Raw genomic sequence first — 14425 nt, 5'->3', positions numbered from 1 at the left:
CCCTCTCCCTGCAGATGGAGACGAAGGGCAAATTCTCAAGTGAAAGATCAAACTGGTGAAAGATAGAACCTTTTTTTATTATTTTTTTATAAACCTAGTGGCTTGGGAAAAATGTCTCCGTCTGACATTCAGACAGAGTATCTCTCTCCTCGTCAGACTTCCTTCCTCTATCGACTCCTTCCCTTTCTTCGGTCTGCTGACCGATGTCGTCTGCGACATACGTTAACAATGCCGTTTTGTTTATCTTCAAAGTGGAAACATGCTGAAGCTCAGTCTGGAGAGCTGACACCAGCGTCCCCACAAAAATGTTTGACCATTTCCTTCTTTTTCTCTCAGTTTCCTGTGCTCTCAGGTCTTCAATGGCCTGAAATCCATTTCCCACTTTAAGTCTCTCTCTCTCCTGAGGAGAGGGCAGAAGAACAGGAAGGACTTTAACTTCCACACTTTCTATTTCTATTGTTCTGCCTTGTGTTTTTTTTCTTTTGGCTCGTTGGGGACAAGCCTGGTCATTCATAATGCAAACTGCACCCTGAGCACTGGTGCTGTCCTCTCTCTGTGAGGAGAAGAAGGAGCAGACACAGCACAGCCTTCAGATGAATTCTAATTATAATTAACACCATGAACACCTGGAGATCAGTTAAAAAAAAGGTTGTAAAGGCTTCAGGCTTTAGTGGTTTTGTAGAATTTAAAGTAAGTTTGTTCTCTGGGCTCGTACGGGTACAGTGTTTAAGTTTGTGGCAAAATCAGTTCATGAACGTCTTTGGTGAAGTAAGTGGAAATCTTACCTTTGAGGAAACAGCTGGAGAATCCAGAACACATGGAAGCCAGTTTAGTAGTTAGTGCAGCTGAACAGCCTTACTTCAGTTACCGTCTGTTTCTCAGTGTGCTGTTAAAAACTCAATTTAATAACCACTGAGTTTCATCCAGTGATAATCAGAGAAAAGTAAAATTTCTCTGATTTCGTTCCCACAGTATCCGTCTGTGTTTTTAGTCATGTTTCCCTTCAGGAATGAAAAGGGATATTTTCGGTTTTCCGTTTTCTGTCTGTGCACCTGTTGGAGTCTGACATGTATCTGAGGAAGCTGCTTTGGTAAAGGACTGCAGATATTAACAGAGCACGATGACATTTAGAACGAAAACGACAGCGGCTTCCTCACAGTTATTTCCTAAAACTTTAAAACACTCTTCCTCTGGGAACATTGGCGTCTATTTTTGACGACTCGTATCATCAAAACATAATGATACGAGAGCTGGCTGAGTGAGAGAAGTGCCAGTTTGGCCTTGTCAGATAAACACAGATGGACAAATGGAGGCTGCAGCAACAGGCCTGATGAATGCACTCATCATGCTCTGTTTCATTTCCACTTTTCAAGCCTGGATAAAATAGTTTTGCTAGAACAGGAACTGTTATTAAATATTATTACTCTGCTCCTGAACTGAAATGTCATTACCTGTCTTTAGAATTATTCTTCTACTCACACAATATTTACTTACTCATGCCACGCTTTTCCTAATGAGTCAGAATTATGCGTGCACTTCCTACACTGCACAGCTTTATTAAAAGTCACATTACTGGTATTCTGATATTGCACAGTGGATATGATTCATCCAGTTTCAGTTATGATTTAAAGTCGAGCTGAATTCAAGTAAAACAGTGTCAGCAGCAATGTGCTGCAACACCGCTCGGCTACAAGAATCCATTCATCATCGGAGATGACCGTGTAAAGATTAGTTGTGATGGCTCAACAAAACAATAACAGCTGGAAGAATAGTTGGAACTCTTCACTATGCAGTTTTGACAGGTGGCATAAATCACACATCCAGAGCTGTGAGAGGTTACTGCTGTGTGAGAGCTGTGATGAGCCAAGTGCAGACATCTGGGGGATTCAGCTCTGAGGTCAGAGATCACAGAGTGTACGGCCCAGCTCACAGCTACAGAAACGAGGCTTTCTCATGTGCACAGAGAAAAGAAAATATACTGCAGCCCCAAAATATGAGGAAAAAAATCTGCAAAGCTGATATGTTGGTATTATAAAAGGTGATATATTAGGCTGAAGATGATGCATTCATATAATCTTGCATAGAAGTTGAAACTTTGGCTTGACAGTGAGGCTAGATTGAGCTACATTATGCAACTTTTTTATCTTAAAATAACAGCTTCCAAATCATTTTGATGGCTTGTAGTGGGGAGAATGGCGTACGGTGCGTAACACGCAGATGAAGCTAGCTCAGTTATTCTTTCATTTATCAACTGCCTGCTCTCAGGAGTTAATGCACTTGTGCCAAAAGCTACACATTGTTGGTTTAAAGGTCAGGGTTTAAACCATGAGCATCCACAATAAAACAGTGAAGTAACGATATAACAAAGTGACATCTCATAAAATATCTTCATAACAAACAGGGTTTAATGAGACACGATCATCAGTCAGCGAATTCAACAATGAATCACTGCAATCAGACTCACTGAAAGTCATTTAAATGTTGCTCTGTGAAAAGGCCAAAAAAGAAAGAAATTCTAAATGAATGAAACATTTGACTGACGGATGATCGAGCCTCTCGTCTCATGGTTCAGTAAAAGCCTGAAGTATTTCTGCACAAGCTGCAGACAGGCGACAGAGGAGCAGTGGGCCTCAGCTGCAGGAAACACAGTATGTTGTTGTGTCAAACTGTGTCCTCACTGGAGAACCCAGATACTAATGAGTCAAACAACCAAAGGTCCCCTGATAGTCAGTGCTCAGACAGACAGACAGACAGACAGACAGTGCAGTAGATGAAGAAACTCCCTCTGTAGATGAACAGACACATCAAGTATTTGAACCACTGCTGTGGATGTAATCAGCCTTAATCCACAGATCATTCTGATCTTAATTGGTTCTCATCCATCCACAGAGTGCAGCACATGGATGATGTACTGATGTGACGCTGTTACTCTGGAGATTTGAGTTAAAGTCATTAGCCCACATCATGACCGAGCATCTCCCTGGAAAAAGACAGTAATTGAAGCTGTGACACATGGAGCGAGAACTGTGAGAACTAGTTAACCACGACTTTGTCTTTAACTGGTGACTCAATATTTTATGGTCTCCAGAGTAAAAAGAAAGCTGTACTAAACTTTCCAGTGAAGACAGACAAACACAGAGCTCAGCTCAGAGGTGGTCTGGACACTGGCTCGATGTTATGCAATACCTCTGTCACAGGAAGTCACTTTATGCCTTGTGAAGTGGGAATTCCTGCACAAGAAAGATGACCTTCACAAATGGCATGCTACGACTCTGTCGGGATGGTTTTCCCCATCTCCTCTTTTTACATGAACAGATAACCCTGGTGCACATTAAAGCCACATCTGTGTACTGTTACTCATATCCACCTCATCAGATGGGTTACAATAGCACTGACCCACTTACCCTGGAATCAAACAATAAAGGGGAATTTTACCTCCATCAAACGCAAGATAAAAGTACAGAAAATAAGTCTTAGCAAGTAGGAAAACTAGTGGAGACACCGGAGACTTCTTTCTGCTGTAACATGCTAACATGTTAGCTGTGCTCACATTGAACACAAGGTGAAATTCTCTGTCACGTGTTTTGATTTGTGCAAACTTTTGGCGTTAAAGTTTGACTTTGGTTTATATTTTGTGACAATTTTTTATGGAGCATTTTATCAAGTTTTAGCTCATTGTTTAGCTTTAGCTTTAGCTTACAGTTTGCTCCATAACTTTTGCTCCATAACTGCTAGATGTAAATAATCAGCAGTTTGCCAACAAGTTCACCACAGCAGTTTAAAAAGTGATCATACGTCTGCTTTCACAACTTGTCTCTGCTGCCCCCAAGTGGCCAAAAAATCGTTTCTTGCCGGTTGTTTCCATGCGTGGATAGCGCAGGAAGTGAGAGTTTGAACAACTAGAATTGGACCTACAACACAAAGCTTCCAAAACAGAAGCTATGAGAAGCTAAAGGGAAGCTGCTGTTGAGAAAACAGGGGGTCCAGTGTACTCTGGGTCCAAATCAAGGGCACAGGAACTTTTCGAGACATGTGGGAAGTTTCCACATGTCATGCCCAGTGCAGGCACGCCAGCTAGGCTGCTAATTCCATTTAATACCACCACCAACTCCCATTTCCTTTCAACAGTTGTTGTGAGTTTGTTTTAGAGGTTGGGTTGGTTGTGGTATCTTGTTTCACATGAACATTTGGCATCTGTTGATCTACGTTCATTTTTAAACAAAGTTTACAGTAGTTTGTATAACTCTCTGTCCCTAAACAACACAAACTCTATGACACAACAAGCACATTTAAAAGGGCTTTGGTTCGACCTCAGAATGACATTCACTTCTTTCTGTATCAGTGTCTCTTAGTTTGTCTTAGCTCCACCTCATCCTTCCTGCCCATCCTGCCCAGCGCCTTGAGGACACAAAACGTTCTCATCTTCACGCACCACACCTACACTTCACAGCCAAAGTGTATTAATCTTTCAGGAGCCTCTGTGTTGCAGAGCTGTTCATACTTTCCATTTCAGGCTCACCCATATCGTTATTTTGGAGCCGGGCAGTTCATAATTCTTTGACTTCCTTTGATACTGGACAGAAGCAGAAATGCTGTGATTTAGGATTAGAAACTAAAATCATCTTAGTGCCAAGACAGAAGGAAAACCAAGAAATTAAAAGGTCAGGCTTATTTGTATTTTTTGCTTTCAGTCCTCTGATTAGGGCAGAGGAGACCCATGAAGACCACAGGCCCTAATGAAACACATATAAAAAAATAATAATATAGCACACAGAGCACATTTCTAAAAGTTAATACACATACTGTAGCTGTCAGATTAAGAATGCCACTACATCAGGAAACAAAGTGACTAGTGAATACACTGAGGTTTACTGTAAATCATATTGCAGTGATTATTTGTGATAGAAAAAGGCATGAATAGGCTCACTGTCTTTTGGAGAGAATTGAATTTAGACAAACGTTTACCATTTCTGCTGCCAAGAACACAGCTGATGTTATTGGATGGGGATGAGGAGGAACTGAGGAGGAACTGCATTCCTGCGGCGCAATCTGACCACAGATTACAACATAACAACCTCAACAAATCTGTAGACATCATCGGCTTGTAGAGACAAACCCACAGAGAATTATCACCCAACCCTGCAGAGAGTTTTAGCACCTTTCAGTTCTTCACTGTCTTCACTCCCTCGTGTCGTTTCCAGGTGTTGAACACAGCTGTTTTCATCCAAAGGCCTCAGACAAAGCAGCAGACTAAGTTAGCAGCTAGCTAACACAGGGCAGCGTTTAGCAGGAGTTTGGACCAAAAACAGAGCTAAAACAGATGGTCATACCCATGATATCCTAACTGCTAATTCTAAAACATGACACCAAATCAATGCTAATGTTGCTTCATATCTTACGACTATATTACTGTATGTCAGTGTTGTGTTTACAGCCTCTTTCCCCTGCCCTCACATGATAATGTATGACTCGACTGTCGACTGTTGCCAGGAGATAGGATGAGAGGTAGAAATGCTATAACTGTGTCTGCATGTTTTTTAAAAGTTCAAATACAACAACATTTAATGAAATAAACTCACATTTGCAGTCTGTTCTGGGGCCACCTGATGGCTAAGTGGCACAAAGCAGCTGCTTAATTCATGGATGCCCTGGGCGAGCTCTGTAGTGAGAGAACTCCCTTTTTAAGTTAGCGGCAGTATAATCTGATGAGGCAGCCGGTTAAACTCCAGATGAGCCTGACTGTAGCCTCAGGTCCTCCAGCAGTTTTTTATTAGATTTCTGGCTGGAGATTAAAGACAAGTGATCTGGCCTTTGCCATTAGGGTTTGTCGACTTTAAAACAACTTGCATGAGGAGCTCAGTCAGGCTAAATCTGTGTCCTTTACTCTTTAGAGTTCAGTTTTATAGCCTGTGTAGTTTTAATTCACCTTTAATGTCCTTGTTGCTTTGACTACTTTTGTAAACTTTGCAGCTGTTCTGTGAAGTGATACACAGCTGAAGATGATGATGATGACTGAGGCAGTGATTATAAGTTGCAAATGTATGCATATATTCATAAAAACAGTAGATTACTAAGCCATTGGAGGACCAGTATCTCAGCAGGGGATGTCAGCAAAACAGTTGAACGGCTCCGTGATAATGACGTACCCTTAATTATCCCTCCTGTCAAAGTATTAATGGGCTAACGAGTGTCATTTGAGGATTCTCTGACAAGCATACCAATACGTTATCTTAGCATAAAGTAGTGTTATATGTGGGAAGAATAAAGTAATGTCTGAATGCATTTCTTTTTAAATGAGACACTTGATTGCTCATGTCAAAACCAAAAATGAAGTGGTCGGACTCTCTTTATGCACATGGGCATTCAATGTGCATGAGCGCTGAGTGGAGGCGGCCGGACTATTCCTGAAACCCATCGAAACCTGTGTGTTGAAGTACTTGAAATCGTGGGTGTTCTGTGTTGCCTTTTTTCCATAATGTAAAAGTGTGAGAGCAAATTCTATTTTCTATGAGTTGACTGTCACTTGAAGTGGGCTCACAGGTCGCGTTAGTCATCGTGATGATGAGTCATTGATGCTGCAGCGCTGGAACAAACGGGACGAAACTCTGCGTCAGACACCGAGTTTATTTCTTCAAACACAACAGATCATCTGGTTTTCGCCGTCTGTATCCTGAGACTCAGAAATATAAAGTATTCAGTCGGTACAGTTTGTTTGTTAGTGGATCGGTTGCCAGGCAGGTGGATCTGTTGACACACAAGCTCAGTAGCTGTTATGGTTTCATCCACTGCACAAGTGAGATCATTGAATATCAGCGGATCATCGTCTACATCCAGAGAGGACAGTGAGATACAGCTGAAAGCTCCAGAAAAGGCTTGTAATCAGACCTTTAGCTGGGCTTGTTTTGCCAGTTTAAAGTGATGAATGGTGAAGAAGACTTAGGATGAAAGCTGCTTTGGCAGAAAGAAGTAATGCAGTACTTTATAAAGTAAATAAAGCTCCATAAAGTACTTGAGAAATCAAAGCAGGGATATGTACGGCACTGGGTTGTGTTTAGTTGCCTCGGTTGCTAACAGAAAGTCTTCTTTCTTTTTTTGTCTGTTTACTTAAATGTGAAGTGCTTAGAGTCGAAGCAAAGCGTTGAGTTGATTGGAACAACAAAGAGTTAGGGTTAAATACAGTCCACAGTCGTCTGCAGGCAGGTGGAAGCTTTCTGTTAGTCCTTAACCGACACAGTCAAGGCCCTTCAAGCTGATTAAATATGGATAATTATTTGTAAGCACTTGTCACAGATGGTAAGTTTATGTTTGTATGCGTTGGAAATGCACCCGCAGTGACTCAGTCTAACGTCTTGTCTGAGGCTTTAAGCAAAGATAGACTTTTTTTTCTTTTTTCCCCAGTCGGTCCTCTGATGTAAAGCCCGGCAGAACTCCCACACTGAAGTCAACATTAATTCAATATCATTTCCTTAATTGCATTCAGTTATGAGCAAAGGGCAAAAGAGGGAGTGGAGACTTAGTAAACAATCCATCCTGTGTTTAGAATAGTTCCTTATCTGGAGATGTGCAGGAGAGGAAGATTTAGTTTGTTTGGGACTGAAAGAGGAAAAAAAACAGCAACTCACTAAACCTGTGTTTACAATCAGAAATATGACATTTACACTATGGTTTTTAAAACAATTAAACCATGAGGCCAGAGCCAAACAACCTTTGTTCATTTTTTATCACTGTTTATGTTGTTTTTAGTACAATAATGTGCTTTTCAGAATGTAACACCAGCTGGCTACAGCCAAACCTTTACCATAGTGATTGTTAACAGTTTATTTGTGCAGTGCTGATTCAGAAAACACTCGTCTGGATGGTATCAGAGGTTGGGGACAGATCACGCTGTTACATTGGAGATTTCAATCTGAAACTTTCCACATTGTGGCTCCCAGGCTGCAGGTCAGGCAGTTGAAGATTAATCTGAGGGAGGTCACAGGATGATTAATGACAACAGAGGAAGATGATCACTGCTGCAAATAATTCTGTGTTTATTTTTTCTAGCTTTTTTCTACTCTTGGCTTTTACTCCTTGTGAAATACCACTGGAGTGTTTTACCTCGTCAGGACTGTGAAGCTTAAAGCTGGTTATGAAGGATGAAGGACACTCCACTGTGTTATTTATTAGGTCAGATCACCTCTATAGGAGCTGGGCTTTGTGTCTACTTTCATGTGTAATACACAATGCTCAGGGATATGATGGCCTTCCTGTGTTAAAAGCAACATATGACCATACCCATCACAGTTCATTACCATCACACTGCAGTATATTTAAACAACCTGCTCCTGCTACACTCAGCCCACCGCTCCGTAAGGTGATCTCTAACGCCACTGCTGCTCTCAGTTCCAGCGCGCCGTCGTTCTCCACTGCTGACTGCTTTCTAGTGTTCACATGTCTCACTCAGAGCCAGATGAGGATTCCCTGAAGGCGCTGCCATCCACTTTTATGCAAACCCTGTACTGGAGTCAGAGTATGGACAGCTCCTGTTAAACGTCTCTGCTCTGACAGATCTCTCTGCAGAAAGTCTTTGAGTGCACAGACAGATGTTGCTGTTACTCTTCATAGTGATGCCTTGTTGTATATCCTGCATCACAGGAGAATGCTGCTCAGTTATTCCCCCTCTCTCTACACTCTGCAGCTGTGCATCCTCTGGTCAGCTGCAGCAGAGGAAGGATCTTTGCTCCTGGTTATTACTGACTACGAGCCATCTCCTTCAGTTATTGATTTATCTGATCAATACAATCTTCCTGCCTGTAGTACTGCTGACAGACAGGTGTAATGGAGTAGAACCACATGGATAATCAGACTAACAGACTCTAATATAGGGTTCACAGTGAAAGTCAGGATTTACACATAGACTGAAAAAAGAAAGAGAAAAGAACACTCACACACAAAATGTAGAAATGCTGCAAGTGATAAAAAGCACATCGTTTTTCTTCCCTTCTGTCCAGAAAACAGACGACAGAAACCTGGTTAATGAGACACTGGAAGGAAAAGGCATCTGTAATTTGTATGTTTAGCTTTCCCTAATGTGTTTTTTCCCTCAACTTGCTGCTCAGCTACGCAGTGTTGTGCTGGAGTGGGTTACATTTGGGTGGAGAAACATGTCTATCTTTACAACTACAAGCAAAGAAAGTATACACACCTCAAGGCAGGCGGTTTCTCACAATTGCAGGAAGCCCCTTTGGGTTAGTGAGCAACCTGGACAGACATTTCCTCATGTGATAGCAGAGCTCACTCTGCAGTTTGTCCTGTTAGCAGATGTCCTGAACAGTCGGCTCCACAAACAGGCCACCTCTTCCCCCTTTCTCTACTTCACTGAGCTGATTTGTGTAAATTGCTGAACATTCCTGTGTCTCGCTGAATGACGAGCTGGAGGGAAACTTGTTTTGTCTGTCTTGAGGCAAGAGAAACAAACTGTCTAGCAACAAATTAAGGACGGGTCACACTTTTGTTGTGTTATGCCTTCAATGTAGAAGAATGGAAGAAAACATCCATTCAGGTTTAATGTATTAGAGGTATAAGGATAAACTATCAGAGACACATCCAAGCTCCACAACAATGCCTGTTCTCTACGGCTGATTTTTTGCAGGTATCTGTTAGACGTACATGAAAAGTCAGGGCAGTCTACATATGTGATTATCCTGAGGAGAACATGAATGTCTGTAGCTGATTTCACAGTAGTCTGATATGAACTTTTATGTTTTGGGTTTGTTCCACAGGTAATCAGTCCCAAAATCAGACAAGTATCAAAAACACAAGGCAAAAGCCGGGTCCAAAAAAACAGTAAACCTTTGTTGTGGTTTTGGTGCCTCACACATGGCTGTTACATTTTCAGCCTCATTATTCACATAGCACATTTTTTAAACGCAAACTAAAACTTTTCTCTTTTTAGCAAGTTGATCTTGCTTGTCTCATAATTGGAACTACGCTGAAGCCGTCGGTGTCAGTTGAGCTGCTGATCTCTTCCGGGTTCCAGGAGACACATTTAGCAAGGAGTTAAATCCCCAAACCTCTGGTGTCGCATCCAAGGGCACAGGAAGTATGACCGTTACAGCATACAGTGGGTGCATGTTTGTCGCCATGGACACAAATGCACAACATGCACTGACTGCAAACTTGCACCATATGCACAGGACTGCATGTGTGACAGTTACTTTTCAGGATAGACGTTTATTTGTGCGAGATACACACCAGTCTCGACGTGCATTTACAAAGCTGCATTCATACAAAAGAAGAAACCATTCTGAGACACACACATGCACACACAAAGACAAACAGCTCTCGTTACAGCTCATCCGTCTATTCTCACTTTCTGCGGTGTCTGTGCCACTGTTACGATACACCTGTCACCAAGCTCCCCGGCGTCAGCTGCCAAACAGCTTTTGGCCGATAGGCATTAGCTACTTCCTGGAAGTGCTTCAAGCTGGATATAGATTCACAGACACCGTTTTACACACTGACCTATGAAGCTGCTGACCGAAACATAAAGTGTGCGTGCACATCTTGAGAGGAACCCACCTAGATAATCTGAATAATGCTAACACCTCTGCAGCTGTGCAGTGTGATGACTTGCATGCGTCTGCATCAGATTCATCAGTAGAGAGATGTGCTGTTGTTTGGTCCAACAGCAGACTGACTCATCAGTGTGCACTCCTGCCATTTCACATCGCTATGAATACATTTATCAGCAGCTTGGTCAGTGTGTGATCAAGAACCAGAACTTTCAAGTTCCAACCTAATACTTGATATTCCACTCTTTCCTCACTTTGATTCCTTTGGTTAACCACTGTGAATGTATCTGTGAATACAATAAAGCAGTTGCTTTCTCAAGTGCCCATGTGTTTCTGGTTACACTGACACTGTGGTTTGTGTTGAGTAACAGTGGTTTTACTCCTCAACCCAAACAGGCTGAGATGCTTCAGACTCAGAAATAATAAGACTCTGCTGCATGTTTGCTCACAGACTCTCGCTCTCAGTCAACCATCCTCCTCTGACTGAACAATTTGTGTCAGATTACCTCTGACCAGCGACGTGCCTCTCAGTAACACGTCCTCTTCTTCTCTTACTGCTCCTCTCTATCAACAAGGTCACATTAGCTTACTGTCACCTCCTGCCAGCACCGAGCACCACACCTGTGGATGCAGCACTTTTTCCACTCCACCTTGATCCCACCGTCATACAGGAGACTTCTTAATGAACATTTTCCCAGGTGTTCTCAGTTTTAAACCTTGGACATGACATAGTTTCACATCTTGTAAGCAGAACTCCCCCGGGTGTTTCCCGAGGACTGGGAGGGCTCAGACTCGCGGTCAGACTCTCGGTTATCTGCACCTGTCCCTGCTGTGATCCCGGGGAGTCTGTGAGGGTTCAGAGGATGATGGAGAGATAAACAGGAAGCAGAGAACGAGTGCTGGAAAGAGGTCAGACAGAGTCAGACTCAATTTCCTGTAACATTATGTTGCTCAAGTAATAAATTGCCCATGATAGCCTCTTTTTTTCAAAGCAATCTAACTGTGGCGGACACCAGCCGCTGTTTTTTCACCATTCATTTCTTTCTTTTTTTTTACCTTAGTGGGATTAAGATGTGATATTTCACAACAGGAACACAGACACAAAGCAAATGTTGCCATGAGCCAAGCCTCGCTGTAGCAGAGGGAATCAAGCAGCAGGGAGAGTTTGGGCTGTGGTTCAAGGCTGAGAGAGTTGCTCACTTGTGGTGATTTTGTTGCATAGAAATCGGAACAGGTTATAAATCATGTGAATCAGAAGTTTGACAGATCCAAAATAAATTGCAGTGAAGCCAAACTGACGGTGTGTTCAGCTGTGCAGACACGTGGATGCTCATATGTGCATTTACCAAATTGGCGTATAGACATAACATAGGTTCAGATAAGTAGGAGAACAGGGAGATCCCACGGAGGGAGGTGGAGAGATGTGAATGAATGAGTGGGTGAACGGAGGAATGGAAAGGCCTGATGGAGAAGGAAACAGAAAGGGAGAACCTGAAAGACGTCAGAGTGAGGGTGAATGCTGAGTCCACAAAATAATGTGGAAGTGAGAATGTGGTTTAATAGTAGAGACAAAGAGTTGTGTGTTTGTTGTTAGGTGGTAGCTGCATCAAGCTCTGGTGTCGAGCTGAATTATTCATCTCACGTCATCGCAGATCTTAAATCAGCGCGTACCTTTCTCTCTACACAAGTTCTTCTTCTTTGACTCTGGTGAATCCCTCTGAGTTTCCATGTAAACATGTGAAGAACAAGATGATCCTGATAAAAACCAGTCTGTGGTGCAACAATCAGACTTGGCTTCCCTGACGCTGATCTGCCTTAAGCTGAAGCTTCACTCTTCTGTCTGACCTGAGCATAGCAATTTCCCACATTCCCCAAAGGTAAACAGTCTCTAATGCAGCTGGCCGTTCTCCTACATGTACACAGCGGCAGCTATCACTAAATGTTTTCATTAAGCTAAAGGCCTCCTCTCGTACCCATTTCCTCTGCTGCCACAGGACGGGTGCAGGATGTGATTAGATAGCAACGAGCGCACACATTGGCGCCTTCTCATCCTGTGGAGGTTTCTCGGTGCGGTGCAGTGAAGGGTTGAGACGACATTGTTGTGTTGGAATGAATCAAAGCCGTCTCACCGCTGCACTGAGTAGAGGAGGGGGGACGTCCCTCCTCGGTGGGAAGTTCATGCACTAACAGTGTAACCACACACTGGGAGGAATGCAGCGTGGCTGCAGTGAATCTGAGTCTGATTAAACAGACAGCTGCAGAACTCTTATCTTTCCTGTGTGGAGTTGAACTGAGTCAGTCACTGAAGTACTTTCTCAGTCTGGATCTGTTTGACTCACTGATGATCTGCTGGAAAATGGTTCCAGGAACTCTGTCTTTGTTGAGAGGAGATTAGATATAAAAAAAGACTGACGGTCAACAAACAACAGCAGAATGTTCTGGATCCAAGGTGAAGACACCTGTGGAATCTGAAAACATTTGAACCCGAGCTGTGTTTAGATTTATGAGACATTTGTATTAAAAAACATTGATGAAATTAACAAAGCACAGACAGCTCAGGCAGAGACAGTAGGGACAGCAGGGTTTGGATGAGCAGGATGAACAACAACTGCTGTTTCACTCAGTCTGAAGAGGCATGTTAGAATATTTCTGCCGTTCGTCTCTGGTTCTGTTCTCCACATACGAGAGAAAAACCATCTCACTCCAGTCAAAACGTGTAAATGAGAGAACAGCTCCTGTGCTGCAGTTTCTGCAGTGTGAAAGTGTATCAGTGCTTTTGAGGCTAAGTGCAGGCGACAGCAGCCTAAAGCAGCTTCTCCTCGCTGTTTACCAGCCGGTGCTGTGCAGCCTCACTTATTCAGGTCACATAGGAGCGAGACGAGCCACCAGCCGTGGAGAAAAAGACATGAAATGTCTTCACATTGAACCACAGGAAACGTGCGTCTTACCTTTTTCCACCACTGAATGAAATCTCCTATTTTTTAAAACTTTTGCTAAGGTGACATGTTGGATCTCCGCCTCTCCCGCCACATGCTGAAAAGTGAGATAGGGGCCACAAGAAATTCCATACGTCAGCTCAGGCTGGTCGGAGGCAGTGGAGCGGCACAGGGAGTTATAATTGGACAAAGTGGGATAAAGAGGAGGCTGGTGGTGGAAACATGTCTGTAGCTGTTTGTTGTTCTACAGTTGGAGAGCTGTAAATGAACTTTTGAACTCATCTGAGAGCAGCCGGTGAAATGACTGTATGTCAGGGATCCTGTGGTGAGAAAAAATCAGAGCTCTGCTCTTCACGCGCTGCAGAACGTCTTCATTTTAAAGCAGATACTGATAATCCAGCAGTTCAATGTATCTCATAACCTCATGAATAACATCACACTAAGAACAGTACAGGCGTTACATTAAGACTGTTGATGTGTTTTAAATGTCCAGCTCTACTCTGACGTATATTTCTGTTCTGTTCTGGTTTGATGTTATTAATGTGCATGTATGTCATTATGTGCATGCACAGTATGACCAAGAGGAAATTCAGGGTGACGTTCCCTCTCGAGGGAACAGGCCGAAGAAATGTTTTTCTGTGTCGAGGCCGATGTAGAGAAAACCCTGAACGTATATTTCCATATTTTTACGTAAGAGCACGGGAGACTGTTATTACCAGAGTAAAGCAGTGGAGGAAATAAAAAGTGCTGCTGTGATGGACATCATGTAGACCTGAACCTTGACTGTGTGAATGCTCTGAGTGAAGTCTTCATGTAGCAGACTGCTGCTGAGCTGTAAGACATAAAAACAAAGCTTGTTTGTTCCTTTTGACGGTTACTGTGGAGACTCTGCCAACGAAGCAGATGTCTCTCGTCACCACAGAGGTGTCAAATCCA

Source organism: Lates calcarifer, linkage group LG1, assembly GCF_001640805.2.
Source record: "Lates calcarifer isolate ASB-BC8 linkage group LG1, TLL_Latcal_v3, whole genome shotgun sequence".
NCBI classification, from domain to species: Eukaryota; Metazoa; Chordata; class Actinopteri; family Centropomidae; genus Lates; species Lates calcarifer.
The sequence above is the reverse complement of the archived record's forward strand: the minus strand, read 5'-3'. Positions refer to the sequence as shown.